This window comes from Hippoglossus stenolepis, chromosome 12 (assembly GCF_022539355.2).
Source record: "Hippoglossus stenolepis isolate QCI-W04-F060 chromosome 12, HSTE1.2, whole genome shotgun sequence".
NCBI lineage: Eukaryota > Metazoa > Chordata > Actinopteri > Pleuronectiformes > Pleuronectidae > Hippoglossus > Hippoglossus stenolepis.
In genome coordinates, this window is record NC_061494.1 from 15,661,114 (window position 1) to 15,686,182 (window position 25,069).

Here is a 25,069-nt window from a genome sequence, read left to right on the forward strand (position 1 = left end):
CCAGTTTTATGTACAAGATGGCCAAAAACAAATCTCCAAATGGGATTTCTATGTCCTTGTTATTTGGCAAAATGTTAAATACAACAGGGTGTAAGGAACCGGAGCGGTCGCTTTAATACGACGTTTAGCTTTTACTTTCTAAATAAACTATACCAGTGCAAAAAGCTTCAGTGTTACTTCCTAATCCTGTTCTGTACCTTGCTTGAATGCGTTTTGGACAGACATACTGGTGCAGCACTTCGCGAGCTTTAGCAACTTCCATTCAAACTGTGTCCATCTCCTCTCTTCCTATTTCTGTCATATTTCCCCTCCCTCTCCCCTTCTCTGTTCCTTTGCTGCTGTTCCCCTCCTGCCTTCTCCTTTTTCATGTTTCCTTTCTCACCCCGTGTCTATCACTTTCTCCTCCCTCCCTCTCTCCCTCTCTTTCTCTCTCTCGCTCTCCTTTTTTCCTTTGAAGTGCTAAACAACGAGAGGACTACACTCCCTGTTAAGCTCATAGGGAGATCCGGGCTCTAACTGCATGGCACAGTGCAGCGCAGCAGAATCTTTTCCCTGCGACCACAGGGGAATGGGAAGTATAAAGAAGTATAGTCAGCATGCGGTGACAATGACAATAGCGGCACAGAGCCTTGATCCTCCAAGCCGTCATCAAACTACATGAGCACGACGCGGCTGATGACTGCTCTGACTTATTTCCAGAGAACGTGTCGATCTGCTGCCGCGCTCTGATTGTTAAACCTTTGACAACTCTCCGTTTCTTGACAGCCTATCAGGGCGTAATTATGAAGACCAAAAGATTTGCATGTCACGACCCTATTGACGGTAATGATTGAGTTAAAGCATTTCATTAGTCCGCCGTGTCAGCGCAAAGGTGAGAGACAGTCACTCATCCTCCCATTGTCTTTCCCATCCTGTCTTTCTTCCTAACATGCAGCTGCAGACACATCCATGCTGATGAGATGAATGCTATTCATTACTAAAGGATGGAACAGGAAATTAAGCAAAATGTGTCTGGGGGAATATACTATCGTCTGCTGAGGCATCTGAGACATGTTTATCCACTCCCACGTTTCCTTAAGCTATATCTCACACTTATATTATGCTGAATACACCTCATTCTAAAGTCTGATATGGCCCATCTCCTCTCCAATTTCCTCTTTTTCCGTCTCTGTCTTGTCTCGTGCACTCGTATTCATACATGCTGACCTCAACACTGCACGGTGGTCTCTTTCATGTGGCCCCTTGATGGTGTCAATCTGTCGCAGAATTAGCTCTATAATTCATGATCTATCAGATCTTTAATGTAAGCAAATGCCTTTCTCCACATAGGAATTTGTAATGACAAGTTGACATTTAATATTTATTTTCACGACTCCAAAATGTTATAGATTTTGTGTCAAAGTAGCAAATGCATCACATTTGATATTTCCCTACCGGTTAATATACCTGCAGTGGCGTTTTCAGCCCTTTGAGAAGCATGTGAGTAGAGGATTGCATCACTCTCAGCAGGGTTCTGCAGTTTCGTCTAATGGCAGTTTAATTAGTTTGATTACTCTAATGAGGTGAACAAGTCTTAAGGTTCCTCCATGCTGATAGAATTGCTTGAACTCTTAAGATCTCTGTAGGTAAAATCACTCAATTAGAGCCCATGCTGAAAATGTTTGAGAGACTTGTGTAATAGGTCACATGAATGCGTTCATTGGAGTATTAATTAGATAACATTTGCATACATATTTGTTTAATTATGATATTTCATGTACATATACATTGCATTTTCACATTTTCCCGTCAAATCTTTTTATGTCTGTGTAACAAACACCTTTATAGGAAGCCAATCTTCTTAGTGATTTGATGTAAGAAAAGTGATATTAGGCAAGTGTAAACTAACAAACCAGTTCAGTAATTCAATCAATCTGTCCAAAATTTTGGCATTTCACTCTGAAATAAAAATTGCAACCTAGTTGGTGGGACTAGGAGAAAATGGCTAACAAAATATTTCAAGTATTGTACCAGGTTATTGACCAACCCGTCTAACCCCAGAGCCACACCACGGGCATGGCTAAATACAAAGTGTGTTAAAGGTCCCATATTTGACACTTTTCTGCTGTTTATTTGAAGTTTTGTTTTCCAGAAGACGATACATTTGTGGTTTTGTGATGCAACAACCACTTCCTTTCTCAAGCTTCTCTATGAAACTGTCAGTCCCTCAGCCTCTCTTCTTTTTTGAGTGACACATGGTCCGTCTGGCCAACCACAGATTGTGTCCTACTGCAGCTTGGTAAAACTCACTGTCAGAAATGAACTGAGCCAAACAAATGGTCAAGTTCAGTGTAAAAAGCTCCAGTATTTCAGAAAAGAATATAACTATGTCCACTGGCCTGTAATGTTAGTTTCCTTGGAGACACTGTGCAATGATATATTGGCTTCCTGACACTTAACAATTGTGCAGTGTTAAATCAATATTTTTCTGTCATGAACCCCGCCAGGTCAGCAACAGAATGACCGGCTGAAGTTTATAAAGCTAAACCTACCAGAGAAAGAGGTGGATTGTGGGTCTGGAATGGCTGTGAAGGCAGTGACTCAAGCTGTGACATAGCAAACAACTGGCAAGCTGCAGCAGGAAAGCCCTTGATAAACACAGGGATTTCAGATGCTGTGCAGTTTCCAGAAGTTGTCGATATAGAAGTAAACACAGCTCCAAAATGTCAACTGCCCCTAAAGCCTCCGTTTTATATTTTATCTGTGTTAATTATGTGGTATTGTTGTGGTATTATTGTTTAAATGTGTATTGGTTATGTGTGCAGGAAGCTAAGCTAACTGGTTCTCCCTATTCAGTTTTTGTTCTATGGGCTGAACAGCAGCATGTTGACAGATGGGCACAAAAGTGTTGAATTTGATGCTGTTTCCACACAGGTCAACATCAAGGTTATTGCGCCCAAAGACGAAGCAATTTTTGCAGGCAGTTAATTAAACCGTCAAACTTCCCTGTTTACAACGGAAAACAAACACCTGACAATAGCAATGCAAAGTCATTTCTATTCAGACGAGGTGATGATATGCATGTCGGAGCTGTATGCACTCTAATAGACTGATAAGCACTCTCAGTGCCAGTGTGTTGCAACAGTTATGAAGGTGCATGGCTCAGTTATTCAAAACTGAAGACTCTTTACAAATTCAGGTCAGGCACAGTGCAGCAAATGTTATCTGATGGTGTAGCGAGGAACTCACAACGGCTTTGGCTCACAGTGTCCAACGTACTGTACCTAGACAGTGCTCAGCTCTGGTCTGGGAAATTGCATAAAGTCTAATCTAGCAAAATGTTTGTGCCAATTTCCCCAGCCCAAGCGATAATTATCATAAAGGTCAGAAATCCATCACCCAAGATCCTTTTACAGTACAAGGCTGCTCTCCGTCTTTGAGCAAGACAAACTCGGTTGTTTGTCGAGCAGCTAGTGTTCGCTTCACTGACCAGTATAATGGAGACTGACAGGACACGAGGGAGGATGAGGGCAGATGATTTAAGAATGTGATTAAGAATTACACTCATATGCACCAATAAGTGAGTACAATCGACTGACACATGCTTGTGTTTGCATGTCGACGTTCTACATTGAGGATCTAACGCTCTCCTTCTTTTCCTTCAGGTCTGTGTGAATTCGACTGAAGGGCAGGATGCGGTGTGATCGCAGGAACTCAAATCAGGTATTCCTCTCTTAAATTTGTGTCTTTTTGGTTGTTTTTGCAACCTGTAAAATATTAATTTGCTGTGTTTCTGTTGCATGCACGCACACATGCATTAGTGTCTTTTGCATGTTCCACTCTGCCAGTCAGTTCTTGCTGTGTTTTCACTCTTCTGGACGAGAGTGGGACATCTCGGAGACATACCGAATCAGACAGGATGGACCTCTGAGGTTTTTAAAGCATTGCATTGCTATGTTTTATTGATGACCCTAAGGTGATTTGCCTTGACATTTGCTGATGCTCTCCGTATGAAGAAAATATCTTGCATTCATAAAACCGCTTGTCCAGGGTCTAGCTGATAAATATTTGAGAGGCGTTGACCATTCCTTAGATAGTCACTGTCCATGACCCAAATTGGGTTGTCTTCCGGGTGTAATATCACCGTTTTAGGGATTACCAAGGGTCACGGTAGGACAGTAAATCATGAAAAGACTCTTAAACTAATTTAAAGCAACAGACATCTGAGCTGCAGTGACTCAACCACACAGCCCCGGCACCAAAATAAGCTGAGAGTGGCTAAGAGCTACATGGACATGCAGTCTATGGAGATAATGTCCAGTAGAATTCACGGCGAAGGCCACATCACAGGGATTTCTTTCCCCCGCTATTGTCAAAAATGATGGCAAATACAGCCGTGTGTACGACTCTTTGAATTGACAAGCCCTTGACCTAAGAGCGATGTGCACAGATTCTCAGTCGACGTTCTGAGTGACAGTTCCAGACTTAGTGTGTGAACTGAGGAACAAGGAGGAAAGAGAAGAGGCAGTGGTGCAGGAAGTGTGGCATGTACTGCTACATAGAGGAAATACACTGTGTGTGTGTGTGTGTGTGTGTGTGTGTGTGTGTGTGTGTGTGTGTGTGTGTGTGTGTGTGTGTGTGTGTGTGTGTGTGTGTGTGTGTGTGTGTGTGTGTGTGTGTGTGTGTGTGTGTGTGTGTGGAGACATAGCTGATGGGGTTCAGGTGCTTATACTCGTACAGTAGATGGCATATTCACTCAAACACACTGACAGATATTTGTCTCACATGGAGCTACGACGGGGCTTCAGCTCAGAGACTAGACATGCATGGCAACAGTATAAAAGTATAAGTAAGTAAAATCACAGCTGAGGTTTTCTCGGTGGCTTAAGCTCAATGGTCTTAATCTGAGGAATCTCTCCCTGAACTACATCATAGTAGAGACGGAGAAGACACTATTCATTTCAGAGCAACAGCTGGTTTCATCCTGTTCATCTCGTTCCTAATCACATTTGTCATTGTTGTCTTTCAACGCAGCCCCTGCCTCTTCATGGGATTTGTATCCGAATGGAAGAGAAAGCAAAGCGTGCCTCTGAGACACAATCCAATTCAGCGCCATTCTACTGCTTTGCTATAACACTAATATAATCTCCCTTCTCATTCAAGCCCTGAATGCATCTCCCTGAAAAAAACAGTGATCATCGCAGTTTCCTCTGCCTCGCATTTCTATAATGGGATGTTTTAAAACCGGTGGCATGTTTATGGCTGTTGTCTCAGCAACGGAAAGGGTTGGGATGTGTGACCATGTGGCCTTCTTCGCGTGCGTGCGTGCGTGCGTGCGTGTGTGTCTTGGCGTTTGGCTCCATCACACCTGGACAAAGTTGACCTGCAGTTCACCTGGACGTCGGTTTGAACGGGTTCAGGAAACATACGACTCAAGTGGTGCAGAGAGCTCACAGCAGGGAGAAATTATTCATGACGCCTTTGTGTTGATGTGTGTGTTTGTTTCAGAAATGTCTCTCGGTGCTCAGGGAGTGTTCCAGCTCAGGTTTTATTCTGTGTTTCTTGTTCATGTCACCGTGAAGCAGCCTTGTATCTAACATTTAAATTGTTCTGAAATTTTGGTGGTGAAAAGGGGCTTGTAACTCTTTCATTGCCACTGTCACCCATAGGAACCACACGTTTACACAGAGAACAGGCAAAGGCCACACAGAAAGGCCCCAGCTAAACTGAGACTTGAACCAGGAACCTTTAGTTCAAAACACTTTATAGAATACATACATATTTAAATTGTATTATTACTTAGCATTTTTTTTTTTTTCATCTGACATCATTATCATTGTCGCCTAAAGAAGATCTAGTATTGTTCAGGCTCTAAAGTACCATTTTCCAGCTGGTGTTACTTGATTGTTCAGTAACAAAGAAGAAGATGAAGAGTAGGAAGCACAGTATTTGACAAGTAGTAAAATGGAGCTCTCGTCTCATAGCTATGATTAGGGCCAGATTCTAATGCACTCCATTTGCTGTTGGTCTGACAGCTGTCTGTCTCCAGTCTTCTTCAGCCTCCAGTGGATTCTAGATGCTGCCGCTGTGGAGTTCTTTAAAACGGGCCCACTCCACCACCTTCGATTCCAATCTCCGTCACATCACCTCTGTCTGATGCCTGCGTGAAAGGTGTTTATAAGCGTCTGAAATTGCATATTATTCATCACACACATTTAAACTCAGGAAATGGGAATGAAGTGTGGACGGAAATGAAGCTGCAGCTGCCGTACGGGCTGTTTGCAGGTGGAAATGATAGAATGATTTTATAGATGAGGTGTGTGCTTCTGAGAAGCACAGCTATTATGCTGGTGGACATAAAAAAATGGCCCCAAATAATGTCGGGAGAGTGAACAATGTAAGTCAAGCACTTTTGTCTGAATTCAGTGAATCTTTTCTTTTGATTTGTCTGGGGCCATTTCACTAGACATTCTTTTTGTCATAGGTTTTATATGAACACTAATCGTGAGTCAGATGCCACTGTGATGATACAGAGCACCCCGGTCAAGGGCATGTTTCAGTGGAGGTTTTATAGGTTTTGTTCTCTATCCCATAATTTTCTCCAGCAGCTGTTACTTCTTTATCTCCCCCCATCTCAGTCTTATCTACCCGTAGCATCTACGACCTTTATCTCCTGCATCTTATCGGTGGTGCCAGACACAGGCAGCGGCAATCCAAACTAGAGGGAGAGATAAAGGGGGAACAGGGCTCGCAGAATTAGAGGTGGGGGGGAGAAATGGAAAATAATCGGTGTAAGAGAGTAAGAAAAGAGAGGTTTCTGTCTACGCCATTAAGCTCTGTAATTTCTGTTTAAAATAAAGTGAGGTTTGTTTTGTTTTTGTGGTTCATTCACCCTGTTTACAGCAAAACAGCCTGAAACTGTAATTGTACTATCTCTATTAAGGGTATTTATATTCCACATGTGAAATCTTCTTCTTCCATTTAAATAGAAAATAAATTCAATTGTCTTTTTCTTTCTTATCATAGAAAGCCAACAAGAGTAGTTACCAAAGCTAACACAGGTTATGTTTTCTGTTAACATCAGTTTGTTAGCAAAATTGCACAAAAACTGATTTTTATGAAACTTGGTGGATGGGTACAGTATGGGTCAGGGCAGCATCCTTTTAAATGTTTGTGCTGATCCAGATCAGGGGGTGGATACATAGATTTGGATTTTAAAAATCTGGCATTTTTAGGTGTCTGACATCTATGAGTGCAGCTTGACTGAATTTAAGAAAACTGTTGGGCCTTGGCCGAGGAATGAACTCTACTTAGTGCCATTCTAGTTGGTTTATGTATGCAAACAACACTAAACAGACTTTCACCAAACATGGTGGAGGGATGGGGCCTGGGAAGAATCCATTTAATTTTTAATGTTGATCAAGGGGCTGCCGACCCAATGATTTTGTTCACATTGTGCAAAAAAACTGACATATTTTGAGGACCTAACATCTTTTTTATTATTTATTCCACAACTTATGTTTATAGATGTTTAACTGTAGTCTGTCCAGTTGCCTTTTTTTGTGTTGCTATTTAATCCTGTACTTCTCTTGAGCAGATACACAAAGTTAAGAGTAAAATATATATGTTACATTCCTATTCACTGTTTTATATGTTTAGTAACAAATAACTTTCCTTTTATATAAAAACGAGAAAAACCTTTCTAGTATTAAGGTTTTTGCCAGGGCCTTTATCTTGTATATCCCATTGGACAAACAACAATGCATCTCCACTGCATTGTTTTGGGAACCTATCGATTTGCACTTAGTGATAAAAGATTCAATCCCAGCGCTGGACAAACTTACGAACTGTACACAAAACACCAATCAGTGTTCCCCCAGAGCACTGGCTTTGGTACTTAATTGATCCTAGTTTGCACAAACTGTCACATTTTGATGGATAATAAACACTTGATTCGATCCCATCCAAAGTTGAGAGTCTCTATTAGCCAGTTGAAGAAGACAACAGCTCCTCTAGGTGCTAATGGGCTCTCTAACGGTCTGGTTGCCCCTGGTTGTAAAAGTAATAACCTGTGGTATCTATCAAAAGAGCTCTCTCCCAGACGTTGCCATAGTGCACTCCGTGGAGGAGAAGAAAAGGCAGGAAGGGGGTAAAAAAATAAATCTAAGAGAACATTTTCATTATAGCCCTCAGTGTTTGTTTCTATAGCCTTCGGGATTTGGAGTAACAGATCTGGTGCTAGTGCTGTGGTCCCCCCTGTGTTCCAATTATCAAACCCCTTTAGCTTCTATGCCCATGTGAGCAGCCCAAACACATCATATCTTATGAGTATCTGCTGTCATACAGCTGTAGGGCAGCGCAATGAAAGAATAACAAAAAAGTATTACAGAAATACCCATACATTTATTTTTATTTCAGTGGCAACTACTTGACCCATTACAAGTAGACTGATTAAAGCTTCTCAAATTTCATAAAAAAATACAGTTTTTCTGTTTTGGTTTTCTCTCATTGTGCTGCCTTTTTAGCCACAACAGGAAGATGTTGTCGGTGTAAAATTCTCTTTCTAACCCACTGTACACTTCCTGTCCAGTTAGTGTCTAACTGATAAACATAGTTGAGCATTTTTCAGCTAAAGATATTGCCCTTAGAAACCAATATGAACCTTAAAGGCAGGTGAACATTGGATTTACACTCACTGAAGACTTCAAATGAATGTTAGTGTTGATCCATAAGTGCTGGATATGCAAATATTTAGCCATTTTAACTGAAAGGGTGATAATATGTCACTATTCTTAACGTCATCTTCCTCTGCTGCTCCCAATTGGCCAAAAAAGGTAAAAACCAAGAACAAAACGCTTATTGCAGGTTTGAAGTCTCAACACATGCACATCTGTTAGGTACGGCTTAGGTAACCGCTGGCTGTGGTGAGTAGTTTAGCTCATGTAGCTTTTTGTTTGTGGTGATTGACCTGATGCACCTTTGCATGACTATTCATACAGCTGCACCACTCACTGATTTGTCACACCGAAAACCTTTTCACACCCAGGATGATTTCTCATGCAGAAAACTCAGACAGCAATAAAATATAAATTGACTCGAGGTCCGCGCTATAAATACTCGCACAGTGGCTGAAATCTGGGAGCAGTTAAGACATTTTGCAGAACAACACTATGCACGTTCAACTCACTTGAATAGGACATTGTCAGATTAGCTCTTGGGTTTTAAATTCACATCCTCACATATTTCCTGTTGCAGTAAGGAAGCAGGGAAACACCACAACATGGTGTTATGAACAAACGAGTGGCTTTTATTTTTAAATCCACCCCCTGTGCAGACTGAAGCCCATGGATATTCTGCGCTAAACTGGTGAGTCAGCGGCACTGCTCTGCCCTCAGAGCCCCTGTTTATTTTGGTTAGAAAAACATCTGGATAAGTTAATTATGAACTCAGTCTCTTGAGTGTCTCATTTAAATTTTTCTGATAATTGACATTGGTTTTCTTCAAGTGCTTGAATCAGATTCCTTTGAAACTACTCGTACACTTATTCTCTCACACCTGAGTGTTCATTAGAATTGACAGAACAATTAGACAGAATTACCCACACTGATGCTTTTTGTTCTTCTATTATCTCTGAGTTGTAAGACTCTGCTGCTCTTTTTATTGTACTATTTCTTTGTGTTTGACCTCATCACACACACACACACACACACACACACACACACACACACACACACACTTACTTGTAGTCTTAACCCTCAAACAACCCTTTGAAAAAGTGAGCACCGGACAAAATGTCTTCACTTTCCAAAAATGTCCTCACTACGCAAGGTCTATGCTCAATATGTTCTCCACTAATATATAAGTACAAATACACACATACGCACGTTTGTGCAGTTGTCCTTGTGAGGACATTGCATTGACTTCCATTCATTATCGACACCCTAAGCAAATTTTATACCTGATCTCAACTATGATCAATTCATGCCCAACCCTAATGATGAGGTTGACTGGTCCTGACAAGATCAGTGTTGATACTGGAAAAGGTCCTAAAGAGGTTACAAAAATGAACACACACAGACATAAACACTGTAGTTGGCTTTCTTTGACTTCCCTCCCTCCCTCTTGCTGGCCCCCCCTCTCCGTTGCTCTGACCTCTCAATATCACACACAAGTTGTCATTGCCAAACTATCAATGTCCCCTGACACTTATTCGACTCAGACTCCCTTTGGCAATTCCATTTGCACAGAGCCAATTTCAATTTTTATAGTAGGTCGGTGAGGGCTAGTGTAAAGCCTGCAGTCAGAGTAAGCCAGTTGAAGACAGAGAAGTGTGTGTGTGTGTGTGTGTGTGTGTGTGTGTGTGTGTGTGTGTGTGTGTGTGTGTGTGTGTGTGTGTGTGTGTGTGTGTGTGTGTGTGTGTGTGTGTGTGTGTGTGTGTGTGTGTTGTTTATTTCTTAAAATTGTGGCTCACTCAGCCATGGAAGTTATCCGACCCTTTCAGATAAATACAAATATTGATTCGTCAACTAAATATCATGGATGTTTTTTTCTTTATTTCTTAAATCAGCCCTACTTCATAACAAACCGTCATGCTGCGTGGAAACGCTTTTCGCACAATGAGATCAACTACAATGTGAACGCAAAGACGCTAATAGATGTGAACTTTTGTGCTTCATGTGACATGAAAACTAATCAGTGTTGAGAATGAAAGTCACTTGCCTGAGTTAGCAGGTTTTCCAACTAGCCATTTGTCAGCCTCAGGCAGTGTTGGAAAACGCCAGTCACCCAGACGCAGCTCCTGGAGAAGAAGGTGACATTTCCCTGAGCTGTGTTCCTCTCTGCATGTTGTTGTGGACACGCACACGATGGCTCCGGCTTCTCTGGCGTTTCCACAACAAGTACAACGCAGCAGCTGTAGTCACTTAAGCCAGTAGTCCTCCTCACCTCTTTTACGGAAGAGAATGTGTGGGTTTGTGTTTTTGTAATGTCGCAGTGAAGACACCATCAAAGAGACTTGCTAACAAGTGCTAGTGAGGAGTTTTGGCAGAGCAGGTTCAGCACCATGGACAGCACCAAATACTAAACTCTGAGCTGCCTGAAACCTACTCCCATATAACCATAGATGGCTTACGACCTCACACACAGACTCACCATATGTAGTATTACACTTTGGTTGAAATGTTGGTCTAAAATCACAGCAAAGTTGAAGAAAGTATGGCAATATTTTCTGTTTGCAAAGTCATGCTGGTGAATGCAGCAGTCCTGCTCCTCTTGGTGGCTGCATGATGAAGTCCAGTTCATATGCCTCCAGTAAAAAACACTGGGAGAGGAAGAGCAAGAATGTGTTATTGCACCAAGCTGCGCTCAACAAGCCCATCACCGTATCTTACCCTGGATTTTCCTCACATATGGGGTCTCACATCAGCACATCTGGAACCTGTCCTCTCATCTTTCAGCCTGTGGTTCTCTGTGCAGTGTAGATGTTGCAAAGAGAGAGAAGAGAATAGCCATTTCCCTTTTTTCTTTTGTTAATCATATTCTATTGGCAACATGAACCTTTAAAATCACAGAAGAAATGATACACCGCTTACATCAAATTTCTCTTCAATTGCAGGGATAAGTTTGAGCCTCTCCGCTATTTGCAGCCTTAGATCTCTTTGCGTCTGCATGTGTGTGTATGCTAGTGCACGTGCACTTCTGGGCGCGTGTCCACAGTCCCCTGGGATTGCCTACAGAGAGCTCACAGGCAGAGGATTTCAGGAGTGAACAGCTGAGTGCATGCACACAGTCCAGGGAAATGACGCTTCAACAAGAAGAATTGTTCAATTTGTCTCCAGTGAAAAGCAATATTCAAGTTGAAGCATGTGTTCCTGTAGTGCCGCTGTCTCTTGATTTTTCTTTCTCGCAAGACTTTTCATATCACTGGGGCTGCTTTGATGAGTTAGTTGACAAATGCTTTAATAGTTCACCTTAAAGAGCCAAAGCAGTATAAAGTGATTTTTAGAGAGAAAGCAGGGAATTGTGTTCATTTTCTGCCCATTCAAGTATGACCACACTCTCTTAGGAACAAGCCTCTGAATGATTTATTGTTCCATTGATTCAAAAGGCTCCAAAAGAAGCACACTGCACCACCAGTTGACTCAGATGCAAAGGAAGCAGTGCCTCTCCAGATTCATGCTGAGAGTATCATTGTGTACATCTCAGATTTGTGGAGAAAACTGATGGAGCTAAATAATGCCGTGGATGCCATGCAACCAATTACAGTGTCTATTCAAGTCTGAAAAAATCCAGTTGCTTTTTGAAAACAACTCATAGTAAAAAAATTTAATGACCTACCCAAAAACAATTTAATGCATCGGCAGAAATCCACAGGTAAACAAAGCACCCTCCACCCGAGAAGGAATACATAAACAGTTTCTGCAGGACCAACATGTAAGAAAAGATGGCGTTCATTGAAAATAATTAAACCGTTGCTGCCTGTCGCTGCGGGAAGTTAACATCTGCTCGGAAAAAATCAGTTTCTCGAGCTTTTAAGAAATGACTGAAGGGTGTTGTATTAGTGCAACATCACTAATAGGAATGATTTTCCCCGAAGAAGACTTGCCTGCTTAGTGATTGAAGCCTCAGCTGAATACAAATAAGCAGCGTGCATCATTCACAGAGGGACCCCCAGGCTCCTCTGGTTGTGCAGAAAAAAAGGCACAAACACTGATACAACTCTGAGCGTTCTCATGAGAATACAAGGCACCTCAAAGTCAACTTAACCGCTCCTGGTTAAAGGAATTCTGTGCATGCATAATTAGTTTTAAAGAGGAGAGAGCTATGGGTGTTTTTAGTTGAATTATATATTACTCATCCAACGCAGGCCACAGAAACTGATCCTTTCTGATATAAATCAGATTGTTTCCAGACTCAGTTTCATATTTTTGTTACTATGAGTACCATAGACTGTATATTAAGACGGAGGACATGACAGCTCCTCTAAAGTGAGGACAAATCATATCGATCGTCCCTTGACCGTCTCCCCCATGTTAGCAGATGGGTCATTGACCAATCTAAAAAGTCAAAATGCATGTTCTTTTATTTTTATCAAAGTTGGTTTCTCTCATTCGAGCTTGTTTTCATCACCCAAGCAAGATTAGTCTGAAACTACTGGAGGGATTTCCATGAAACTCGGTGGAAGGATGTGGTGTGGGTCAGAGAAGAACCCATTAAATTTATGGCGCGGATCCAGATCAAGGGCACGGATCCAGGATGATTTTTTAAAAAACTTTCCTTAACATTGTGAGATAAGGCGTTATCACCAATTTCTGCAGGGAATAATTCATGGATCTTGATTGATTTAAGGGGACTGTTGGGCCTTGGCAGAGGTATGTGCTCTACTGCCATTCTAATTATTTGATATATATATATAAATGAGGTGAAACGTCATGATTGACAGCTGAGACTGACTCGCAATTGGCCAAGCGTGTATATCAATGGGACCTCGATATCGATCACTAAAGGGATCAAATGATGTCATCAGTGCGTCACCCGTATCTGGAAACAATGGAATCCATCTTTATACACAGTCTATGAAAGGTACCACATACTGCGGATAGTAGTAGTTTCTCACTTACTCTTTATCCCCTTTTTAACTGACACCCCAGCTCAGGCACATACATGTACATGCATACGTAAATTGTGGATAATATGTATAGCTATACACTCAGGGACACCAACCTGAATATGTACACCACCAGTTTGAAGTACTCTAACTAAGCAGACTTTATTTGGGTTGCTGAGATGAGATGTTTTTTTCACCCCGAGAGGAGCATATCCCTTAATCACCCTTCTCTGTAGAGTGTCTTCACTCCTGCCTGAACCCTGGCCCCTGTGATTTCTCTGCAGCAACAGAGACAAGATGAGAAGGAGAATTAGGACTGTGGCAGGGGCTGATTATTAGAGAGCTCCTGCTCAAAGCCTGACTCATACCAAAAACAAGCTAGGCCAAGTGGAGTTAGTGATGACTTAACCTGGATTAGCTCTCCGTGCTCATCCAGGGTTAGGAGGCTATTTTTATACAAATTTTAGTTTGGCTTTTTTATTAGTAATAGACTAAATACGCAATTATCTTGTCTTGCACCCTATTAATTGGTGTAATATATCATTTAAAAATGTGCAGCGTCTCTTTCAAATAACAAATCACCCCCAGTGGTAATGAAATGGAAAAATGTTTTAAAGGTAGTTGCTCCCTCTTCCAATCTCCAACTGACACGATACACCCTCTAATGAGTCTATGGTCCTGAATTATACATGGTGAAGAGAAGCTCAGCACATTCATCCAATGGAGACTGTGAGCTTGAGTTCAAAGCTCCAAATGCTCGTAAATGAACCTACGTATTTAGATTCTTGCTGCTCCCAAAGGTCATTGAACCACCATTCCACCCAGATTTATACACATTAATAACGTTGCCCTGAGATAACCTTACACTACTGATCTCTTTACGACCAGTCCCACCACTTTCCATTGCTTTTTTTGTTGTTTTCTTGTTCATTTTTGCAGTAAAGTTTATCAGGATAAGCAGAACTCGATATCACTGCTGTTGATTAAATAGTGGACCTGAACTTCAGCCTTTTGTTCATTATGGAGCTAAAGTGTCTAATTGGCTGCACTACAGCAGATCTACATTGTCACTCCTCTCATGAACATTTACTAGAAATAAGATTATTGCACAAAAACCTGTAGTGCAGGATACAACTTTTCACTATATAGCCTTACTGTAAAACCAGGTTGACACCTTTTTATTCACAAGTACCTGACATTTTATTTATTCTATTTTATTAGTTTTTTTTCTCTTTCACCCTTTATTTGACCCTTTTTATTATTAATCCCTTCACCTCCAATCTTTTATTTTGCTTAAAGGTTATTTTTAACTGCGCTTCCTGATTTTAAATTGTTTTCTTTTTGTTTCTGTGTTGTTTAAAATGTCCCTGTGCAGCACCTTGAATCTACCTCTGTGTGTGAAACATGCTTTATAAATAAAACTTCCTTGCTTTTTATGTATATAATTCATCATAATATCATAGTTCATAACTTGCATATTGATTTTGATGGTTGTATGCTGTATCTAAGCTTAGCCTAGCATTGCAATCTTCTGCACTGAGACTTCATGATGTTGTACCTGGAATCTGTTGGAGCCACCTTCCCAGTTTGGGGGTCTCAGCCCCTAACGCTCCTGTTACCACAGGGACCACTTTACACTTCACCTTCTACATCTGTTCCAGTTGTTTTTTCAGCCCCTGGCATTTCTCGATCTTCTCGTGCTCCTCTGTTACTGTCAGCTGGGATTGCCACATCTATCACTACCGCCCTCTTCTGTTCCTTGTCAACCACCACTGTGTCCGCTTGATTAGCCGGCAGCAGTTTGTCAGTCTGGAACTTGAAATCCCACAGGATCTTATTGCTCTATTGTTCTCAAGCGGTGTCGTGTCCCATCGGAACTTGGGTACTTCTAATCCGTACTCAACACAGATGCTCCTGCACACTCTCCCAGCCGGACACTTTCTGTTTATGCTCTCCCAGCATTTTACACCATATATAAAAGTTGTATCATAACTTGCATAATAGATTTTGATGATGCATGAATTTTAAGAGCGTAATGTTTATTTACATTGCTCTTAATGGTTTTCAAGTTAAATTTGAGTTAATTGTCTCTGTTGGTTTCGGCTCTGGTTAAATGTCTTAATAGAAACAGACAAGTTGATCATTTGTCGCTAAATTACATCTGCTGTTTGGGAAAGTTATTTTTGTTCTCTTGCTGTCAGAGCAATTGTCGGAAATGTTTCCCTCTGTTGACAAGTCATTTCTGAACAAGACCCTCAGCTGTGTCTCCTGTGCAGACGTTCTTTTATTGAATACCCCCGGCAAACTTTAGTCAGGACTTTTTCACCAGCGCAGGTAATTAGAGCATATTGATGGAAGGGAAAGAAAAGACCAGCCATTGTTGCAAAGTGACAGGTGAATCATAGCCAACTGTCTCCAGCGGTATTATTTCTCAGCCAAGCTAACGCACCAGACTAATGGATTTGAGTCTGGAATAATTGACAACTGACAGTTAACGGTTTTCGGTTAACCATAAAGGGATAGTCCACCCAAAAATTAAAATTCACTGATAATCTACCCACCGATGGAGTGGTGGGTGAAGTGCTTGAGTCCACGAAACACTTTTGGAGTTTCTGGGGTAAACAGCGTTGCAGCCAAATCCAATACAATTTAAGTAAATGATTCCGGAGTACATTTATAACATGTTTTTAGCCTAAACGTCCTCTGTGATCCACGCGCTAACACGGCACCGGAACGGGATATCAGAGGACATTAAGGCTGAAAACATGATGTAAATGACGCCATTTCCAGTCAAATTTGAATGTCTGGGCTTACGGACACTTGGACGACTCCATAGGAGCAGTATGGAGGCATTTACTTCAATTGTATTGGATTTGGCTGCAACACTGTTTACCCCAGAAACTCCTAGAGGGTTTTGTGGCCTCAAACCCTTCACCCACCCCCATCTGCATAGTGGTAAGTAGATAATGAGAGCATTTTCATTTTTGGGTGAACTATCCCTTTAAGTCGAGAAAGCACAGGTTCACTGTGAGGGGGAAGTGCCATGCAGTCCTCACACTGTAATAAGTTATGGATTAGTTTGACCTCCATGAGTGGAGGGTTTGGTGACTTGTGTCCTTTCTGTTTGTCACATGGGGAAGTTGTCCCATATTATGTGAATATTAGGCTGTCCCATGTGTGTGGGGGGTGGACTAGACTGGGTCAGGTGCATATTTGTTGCTGGTATGAGGTGGGGGGGGAGGGGCAGCGCTTTATCCAGCTCACCTTTACTGACCGGGAGTAATGGGATTACCTTTGCACGTCATGACCAGAGAGAGAGAGAGAGTGTGTGTGTGTGTGTGTGTGTTGTAGAGAGAGGGGAGTGACAGCGAGAGAGAGAGCATGTGTGTGCGTGTGGTAGAGAGAGTGTGAGAGTGTGTGCGTGTGGTGGAGAGAGAGGGCTGCTCCATGCAGTGAGCTCGTGTCAGACCCAGGCTTCAGCCCCTCCGGTGAAGTGTTGCTGTGTCGGGCTCTGGTGCAGCACAGAGCTGATGCGCCCATGTGAGGAGGCTGTCGCTGCCCTTCCACGCAGGATCCGTGGGTCTGTTGCGGCTTTTTTTCTTCTTCTGGAGCCAAAACATGGTAAGACGTCTCATGTGGTGTTCGGTCGTCTCAGGCTGTTTTACGCGCATGATTTACCAAATGGGCATTTTACGCACACGCAGATGGCTCCAGAGACTGATTGTCTTTCTGGCTTTAGAGCAAGACGCTTGCACATGGGGGACGCTTGTATATTCCCGTCATATCATGTCGATTCCCCGCCGTGACATGAGTGATCCACGGGCAAAGCGTTCACCTCAAGTCTGCCCTGATCTGCGCTGCTAATCTCTGGGGGGGTGAAGTTTTCAAACACTGCCTGAGCTCATCAGCGTTCACTTTGGCTTATTTGAGGATGATATCCCATTAATGCCTGTGGTAGAATGGCAACGCGGAGTTATTGGTTTGACAGACTGTGCCGGGGCTTGATGCCGAACCACCGCTTTTTAACATATTTGAATGAGCCATTGGTTTATGTGAGAGTGATTCTACAGAAATAGTCTTTTTCTTCAGTGAGACACGAGTGAGTGCATCGGTTCAGCGGCTTGAGCGGCGACAGCTGCATTTCTTATGAGTTGACTTCTGTATCTCGCCTCATATCAATTACACCGTTTCATCACGAGCAGGCCTGGCATGAGATAACTTCCCCTGTGTGTGAGCAGCGTGGCGCAGCAGGGGGTCTTACATGCCCCCCCCTTCAAAACGCCATTCACTCACATTCTCCTCCATTCACAGGCTCAGAGCGTTAAAATTAAATGAAACAAGGTTGATTTAGCCTTTAAATCTACTCCCTTCAGGTTTGGAAACCGTTTTCACTTTCAATTCACTTTAAAAGTTAAAGGCCGCGTTTCCTGGCAGTGGCTGATCTAGGATTTTTACTAAATCAAGGGCCATAAAGGGGCCCCAATTTACACAGAGGGGACAGTTATATGTCCAACATCCATGTTCAATTACTGATTCAGTAAGGTGCACATTTAAGTCATTACTTGTTTACTGTTGGCTCCATAGCTTTGAGCAAAGTCACACATCATTATACACACATAATAATATATTTAGAAAATTGTTTCCTGTTCAAGCTTGTACTTCAGAAAAACGTAGAAAATTAAAATTCTTAAGAAGTTGTCACATTTATTGTTAATATTGTTCGTAAGCGATTATCTAAAAAATAAAACTACTGACTTGATGGGCCCATCAAATTGCTGGATCCGCCCCTGTCTCCTGGTAGCTGCAGCACAATGGAGTGGTGCATGTGGTTTACTCAGTGTTTGAGAGCACACAAGTAGAGGCACACCATCATTTATTTTACATGCAAAACTAGAAAAAGAAAATAATATCGCTACCTGCAATTCTCTGCTCTGATAATGGACACAACCCAACCTTCATCTCCACGGACACGTACAGCTTCGACAACCACTCAAGTCTGCCTTACTTTGGTCGAAGGCCGCAGAGTTGAAGCTGTGCCAGTTTTCTGGATGCCACACACAGCTGGAGAAGCAGCAACATTTAAAAAGAGCTAATTTGCCAGTTGTAGTCCAGATTCTCTCGAGACCTCGTGTTCCAGCCGACAAAAACTTCCATGTAAACAGAAAAATCGTACAACCATCAGCCCCAAACTTGTCCATGAATTAATAACATTAGTGGTAAGTAATTAATACCATTAAGCTGCACTCTTATTAATGTGTGCCAGTTCTAGTGGTTTGTCTTACAGTGACGCATAAATGGAATGGACCTCATTAATGTCATTAGTTACATGGTTTCTGTGAGGACCCGCTGCTGTCCGATGCTTTTTCCAACTGTAATGTAAAAAGTTTACAAGCCCCAGAGGAGGCTGGTGAGGGGATTTTGAGTTAAGAGGGTTTTCTGCTAAAGGACAGTTTTTATTACAGTTCTACAGTGTTTCATAAAATGACCCTTAAAACCATTATGGAAATAGGAGAGCATCTTTAGATGGGTCACACTGACTATGTCTGAATTCATGTAGACCCTCCTATCCGTGAGTGGTCTGTGTTACTACATAATTCCATCAGTATGTATGAGTGAGTTCTTATGGGTCGAACAACACCCGTCTTCAAACCCGGCCTTCGGTTTTTATCTCAACTACACACCTGTAAAGATTTGTGTCTATATCTTCCTGGGTTGTGATGCCATTGCGGTGACAAAATCCTTCCACAGGCAGGCGGTTATAAACACCTGCCATAACACTGAAGACGGCTTCTGTCGTAGTTCTCACTTCAGTAAATGTCTCCAGAACCACATTTCGCCATGATGACAAACACCCGCGCGGACACACTCTTCCTCGTAAAGTGAAAACAAACCATCCGCACTGTTGCGGCTCATAAAAAACTCAAGGCTTGTTGGAAAACTATAGATGAGTTGACGCTTGAACATTTATAGAACAGTCCACAAGTAGTTTCGACGCTTCACAGGCTCTTAAATTAACAGGCAGTGCCACGGCCGGCAGTGTGTAATTAGACACCTGGCCCTGGTTGTTAGACAATCAACTTGAATGGCCTCTGCACCATATGTTCACAACTGTGTGTGTGTGTGTGTGTGTGTGTGTGTGTGTGTGTGTGTGTGTGCATTGCTTTTTTTTCTCTGCACCTTTTAACATGCAACTGTTTTCTGTGCTTTTCGAGTAATGATGTGACAAAATCTGAAGAGGCAGCAGAGGTTTGGAAATACATTATATTTATTAATTGACTTAGAGGTGCACTCCCATACACCAGTTACTTCTACGGACACACTTCTATGTTAATGTTACTCTCAGTGGACTGTAGAGAATCACATTATGCACTAAAGTTAGTTAAGAGCCCTGTCTGAGAGGGAAAATGGTGAGCACTTAAACATCCCATTGTAGCATCCAGGGCCCTGGATGCTCTTTTGGATAAACTCAATCAGTGACTTACACAAGTATGTAATTCAAATGAAATTGCAATCAGTTACAGTGTATGTGGTATAATGTGAAACTTTCTGAAAGGTTATTTTATATATATAAAACACATTGTATGGCTTTATAGAGTTTGTACCATGATTGCTTTGGTATATAATAGTCATACTTCACTGAGAAGAGACTAATCTCATAGGAGTCTTTTAGTTGAGAGAACATGCACTGTGTAACAAAATGCATATTGTGACAATATACACACAATATCACATGTGACAGCACATACGGAATATTTTGTATCGTTTATTAATATGTTGATTGCTTGAAATATTTGTGAAAATGTAACTTCAGTATTCTAAGGCTGGAGCTGAAGTGCTGAAATTGCTTGTTGCCTTCAGTCCAAACCCCATGGAAAGGTTTTCAATTTATGATCATAAAAGAGTTAAAAAAAAAACACATTCTCAGAATTGACAAGGTAATGGATGGTATTTAAGAATGCTTGAAGAATTTTTTTCTCCACTAATTGCCCATTTTATTTAATAAAGAAATGTTTCAGCTCTAAAATATTGAGTGGAAACTTAATCGATATCGGCCCTGCCTGTTATAAGAATATAGATGCAGTGTTTGTAACTCTCCTAAGTTTGTGGGAGAAGGTTTTAAACTTGGACGTGGGTTTGAAGCCGTTTTCCCTGAACTTTCTTTGAGTTTCCATCGGATGAACTGCACATAATGATACTTCCGCACTGCAGCTTTGGTGGTTCCAGCTTGATTGATGCAAGGTCTCTACCACTGCTATGAGCTTCAGGACTGGTTAAAGGTATATATCATTTTTACTGTCATGATGAAAGACACAGGGCTCAAGGCGTCTTCTCTTTAAGTATTAATAGGACAACTAAAAAGGTTATAAAATACTCTGGTAACTGAAGTGAGCCAGAGGAGAACTATCGGGCCGGGATGAATCATCCTTAGAAGTGATGGACTGTCTTGTTCATACCAAAGGATGGAGAGGAAAGCCTGGAGGGCGTGGAGCGTACAGGTGGACGCCAAAATGAGACTAATCATCCCGCCGCCTCAACTAGATGCAGCAGGTTATGTCAGACGGTGGATGTTAAAGAAGTGGAGGCCTATCTGTGTTATTTTGTCTCAGCGTTATAATTCAGCGCTGAAACACAACGCTCAGCAGTCAACAGTGCGTGCGATAAAACAGTAATTAACAAGGCCTGCAACACTTCCATGACTGACTAATGATCTAATCTTGTCTGCTGTATCAGCTGGCAAATTTACAAACAGCACGATGATTTCGCAGCCCTTGAGCGACGACGGCAGAAAACAATCTTGCGTGTTGAACACATAGAATTTATATGCGTATTGCATTGTCTTATACAATATGCTTATTGTATTGTTATGCTAAAAAGTGTTCCATAAGCCACTGCCGGGGAAAGGATCAGACTGGGGATATTATTTGTTCTTTTTGATCCTGGCAACAAATCCCATGAAAAGACCAAAAATGTACGTGTGGGCAGATGTGGCTCGGGCAGATGTGGCTCGAGCAGGTTGCCGGCGCCTCCAGTCCATGTGCCAAAGAGTCCTTGGGCAAGACACGGAATCCAAAATTGCCCGTCACAGCTGTGTCGTCAGTGTAAATGATGGGTGGAAGAAAAGCACTGCATACAGACGTGCTGTATGAATGTGTGTGAGTGGTCAGCAAGACCAGAAAAGTGCTATATAAATGCAGCACATTTTACAATGTTAGTGTCTTTGGTCATGTTCCAACGTCTCCGCTCTGTCTTTGACATCCCCCCTCAAACTTACTGGTTCCAAATTGGCACCCACAGGGATCGGTAATGTATATTTGCATTTAAAACATACAAATACACTACAAATGAAAGGAACTCACACAAGAGAAATGGCACAAAACTGCTCTGTTCTGCCAGATATTGTCCACATGCTGTAAAACACCAGCATTTCACCAAAAAGCAGGCATGACCGTAAGGTGAAGGACGTAATTACTGGGATAGTTACAGGGTAGCACTCCACAGCAGCCTTGAGTTGGGTATTTGAAAACACAGTGTCTGCTTTTCAGTTTACATTTTTTGCTCTCAGCTTTCTAAGACTTAACCCCCCCCCCCCAAAAAGAATAAGTTATAAAAATGGAATTTCATCATAGGATAAATATTATTTTCCCTAAAGTGCATTACCATCATAACTTCCTTATCATTCTGCAAATATGACTTTATTCATATGCACAATGGACACCTCAGGATAACTATTTCAGTATAATTTGATAAGAGACTCGTGGGTAGTGATGCCTGAAATGATTTGGGCCCAAGTGTATAGAGACAGGAAGAGGAAACAGGAACAATTGTGAAATAGTTTTTCTTCCTTTTCACCCTCCTCCTGCTGTTTTAATTTCCAGTGGTATTCCTGCACATGTTCACAGGAGATGCTGTGGGCTGCAGGCCTGTTTTATGATTGACCACCATCTCCCTCTCCTTTTTGTTTCCATGTGGGGAGGGTGGGTACTGCACAGCAAGACGGCCATTATCAGATCAGCAGCCCGGTGTCAGATATCAGAGGTAGTAAACTGTAGCAGAATGAAATGGGCGATTGGGAGCCATTAGTACTGAATCTGTATGAAAGGTGGAACATGGAAATGAGTGAAAGATACAGATGTGATGCAAGAGACTGATAGACAATCTGATCTCTGCACCTGGAGTATGGTGTCAATGTAGTGGGAGGACTTCTATTTTAATATAATCATACATCTCCTGGAACTTTCTCCTCCATCAGTCTCAAGTAGTTCCCATCTCGAATCTCATCACACTCATTACTGTCCATTATGGATTAGTCCATGTCCTTTACATAGAAATTAACCCATAGGCTGTAATAGGCAACCAAGAAAGTCTGGATGCTCTAACTTTTTAAGTTACGTTACAGTCTGTTAACACATTGGCAATGAAAAAGTGATAAGTACATGTAAATTGCTTCATTTTATATAAAACTTTTAAGTAACACACAAATGAGCATAAGGCATCTTGGGAAAGTAATTCATGGTTAATAAACTTACAGAGATTGGGGTATTTTACAGAAGCCGAGCAGTAAATCCAGTGAAGCCTGAGATTTCATACTCTTCCTTAATTAACTGTAGTTCACATATCACATATTGTAACTACCTAGTCAACATCTGTTGGAACACAAGTGAGTTTCTATATTTGCTCTTTGTTGAATCTGTGCTGGAGAAAAAAAATCCATGTTTCTTGGCCTTTGACCAGTTATTTTACTTTGTACTGAGAAGTTGGTTGAAAACGAAAACAATTCTGATTTGTGTTTCACTCCACACTGAGCTGAAGCAATAAGAACTCTATGCGAAAGTTGACTTTAGGTCATTTGCATTATTTATTTGTTAATTATGACTGCAGTCTGAATGACTGTATTCCAGCTGCGAGCTGTTCAGCATGGGGTGGTTGGTGTTACATCTGTGCTGCTTTTTAATGCTGCAGAACGTCCCTTGAGCCACGCTTTTAATCAGGGGTGGGGAACCCTTTTCCCATCGAAGGTCATTTCAGTTTTTATTACAGCCTTTGCTGGCCATACTCAATTATTGAACATGTATTATACTAACCTGTGGTGATGGCTGGAACAACTGCTTCTCTTTGGTAAGGCACCTGATGCCAGATGGTAGTGATGATGATGCTTCTTACTGCTGGTTTTAGCCAAAATTGCTTGCTTAAACAAATTCTCACCTTTTGTTAGTGCTATTACATATTTCTTGCCTTTTTTCAATGTCTTGTTCCATCAATAATTCACATTGCAATGATTGTTAAAGACCAAATGACACTTAAAACATTTACTCTGTCTTCTCTCCTTCACAAAAAACCCTTTAGAGTTGGGTTTCAGCTTAATGGCTTTTAGCTCTGTCACCACAAAATTTGCCGGCATAACACTGTCTCTCTCAGAATGCAGTCTTCTAAAAGCTTCTTGTTCGTCTGTCAAAAGTCCACTGAAGATCATCAACTTTATCCGAGCACATTTGTCCTTACAACCAGTTGAGCTGCATCTTCCCAGCTGTAATGATGCCAGAGTTTGGCCTTTTTTCATCATTGCGACCTTGTCCCCTGGGCAAACTGGCTTGTCTTTAACATCATCAAAAAAACTATATTTTGTCCATTTCTCTTGGACAAGCACAACATTAAGCTACTTGTGTGTTTTTCTTCTCCCTGACTGTGAACAGAAAGACATGCATCCAATAGGGACCACCCTCACGGACATGTTAGTCCACTAACTATTTCTATTTTATTACAAAAAATATTAATTGCCATCATGGGAATCTTATTGTGTTTCTGAGTTGCTCTTTCTGTATGTGAAGATTGTCTCGGGGTCGTATACAGCCAGGACGCGGGAGGTTTCCCATCCCTGCTTTGAACACTGTACAGAAAAGATTGCAGGGAAAACTTTCTCAAAGTTCTTCTCTGCCATGTTTCTCACCATTAGTTTAGTAATAATATGGTATCATATACATTTCTACACCCTTATACATTTATACTGGCTGAAAACACCATGATTTTCAAAGGTATTTATACTCCTTCTGGAAATGTGTAGTGATGTAGCACGAGTTAAGCTGCCTGATTATGCCAATGTACACATTAGACATTATGTATAGTGAAAGACGCATGCACACCCACACACGGTATACCGTACACATCTACTGGTATTAATTGCTGTATAATTGAAAAATAGTGAGTGGTTTGATAGAAAGGTCAGTGACTGAAGAGACGCTCCACAGACTTTATCTTGGATACTTACATTTATGTCAAGTATGACTGGTGAAGGTTAACTACTGTTGACACGCTTTAGAAAGTAATCAAGTGAGACAAGGCCACGTTGAATTTCCAACAAGCAAACTGTCTTGTCTTGCAGATATCCGTTGTCAACCGCCCTCAGATTCTTACTCTGACCTGAACTCCCACTTAAATGTACTCATCAGCAACTAAATATTTATCACTAGTAACATCGTATGTATAGTA

The 25,069-nt window shown here is 41.6% G+C and overlaps 1 protein-coding gene across 9 annotated transcripts in view; it reads left to right on the forward strand.

Moving 5' to 3' along the window:
• Positions 1 to 25,069, forward strand: part of LOC118119358 (protocadherin-15) — a 195,311-nt gene that overhangs the window by 18,601 nt on the left and 151,641 nt on the right. For 8 of the 9 annotated variants that reach the window (XR_007034766.1, XM_047342438.1, XM_047342437.1 and 5 more), the window contains exon 2: positions 3,645 to 3,702. The gene's annotated coding sequence lies outside the window, so the exon portion shown is untranslated. Of the gene's footprint in view, positions 1 to 3,644; positions 3,703 to 16,976; positions 17,207 to 25,069 lie in introns of those variants that run through there. The other variant, XM_047342431.1, reaches the window with a different exon arrangement.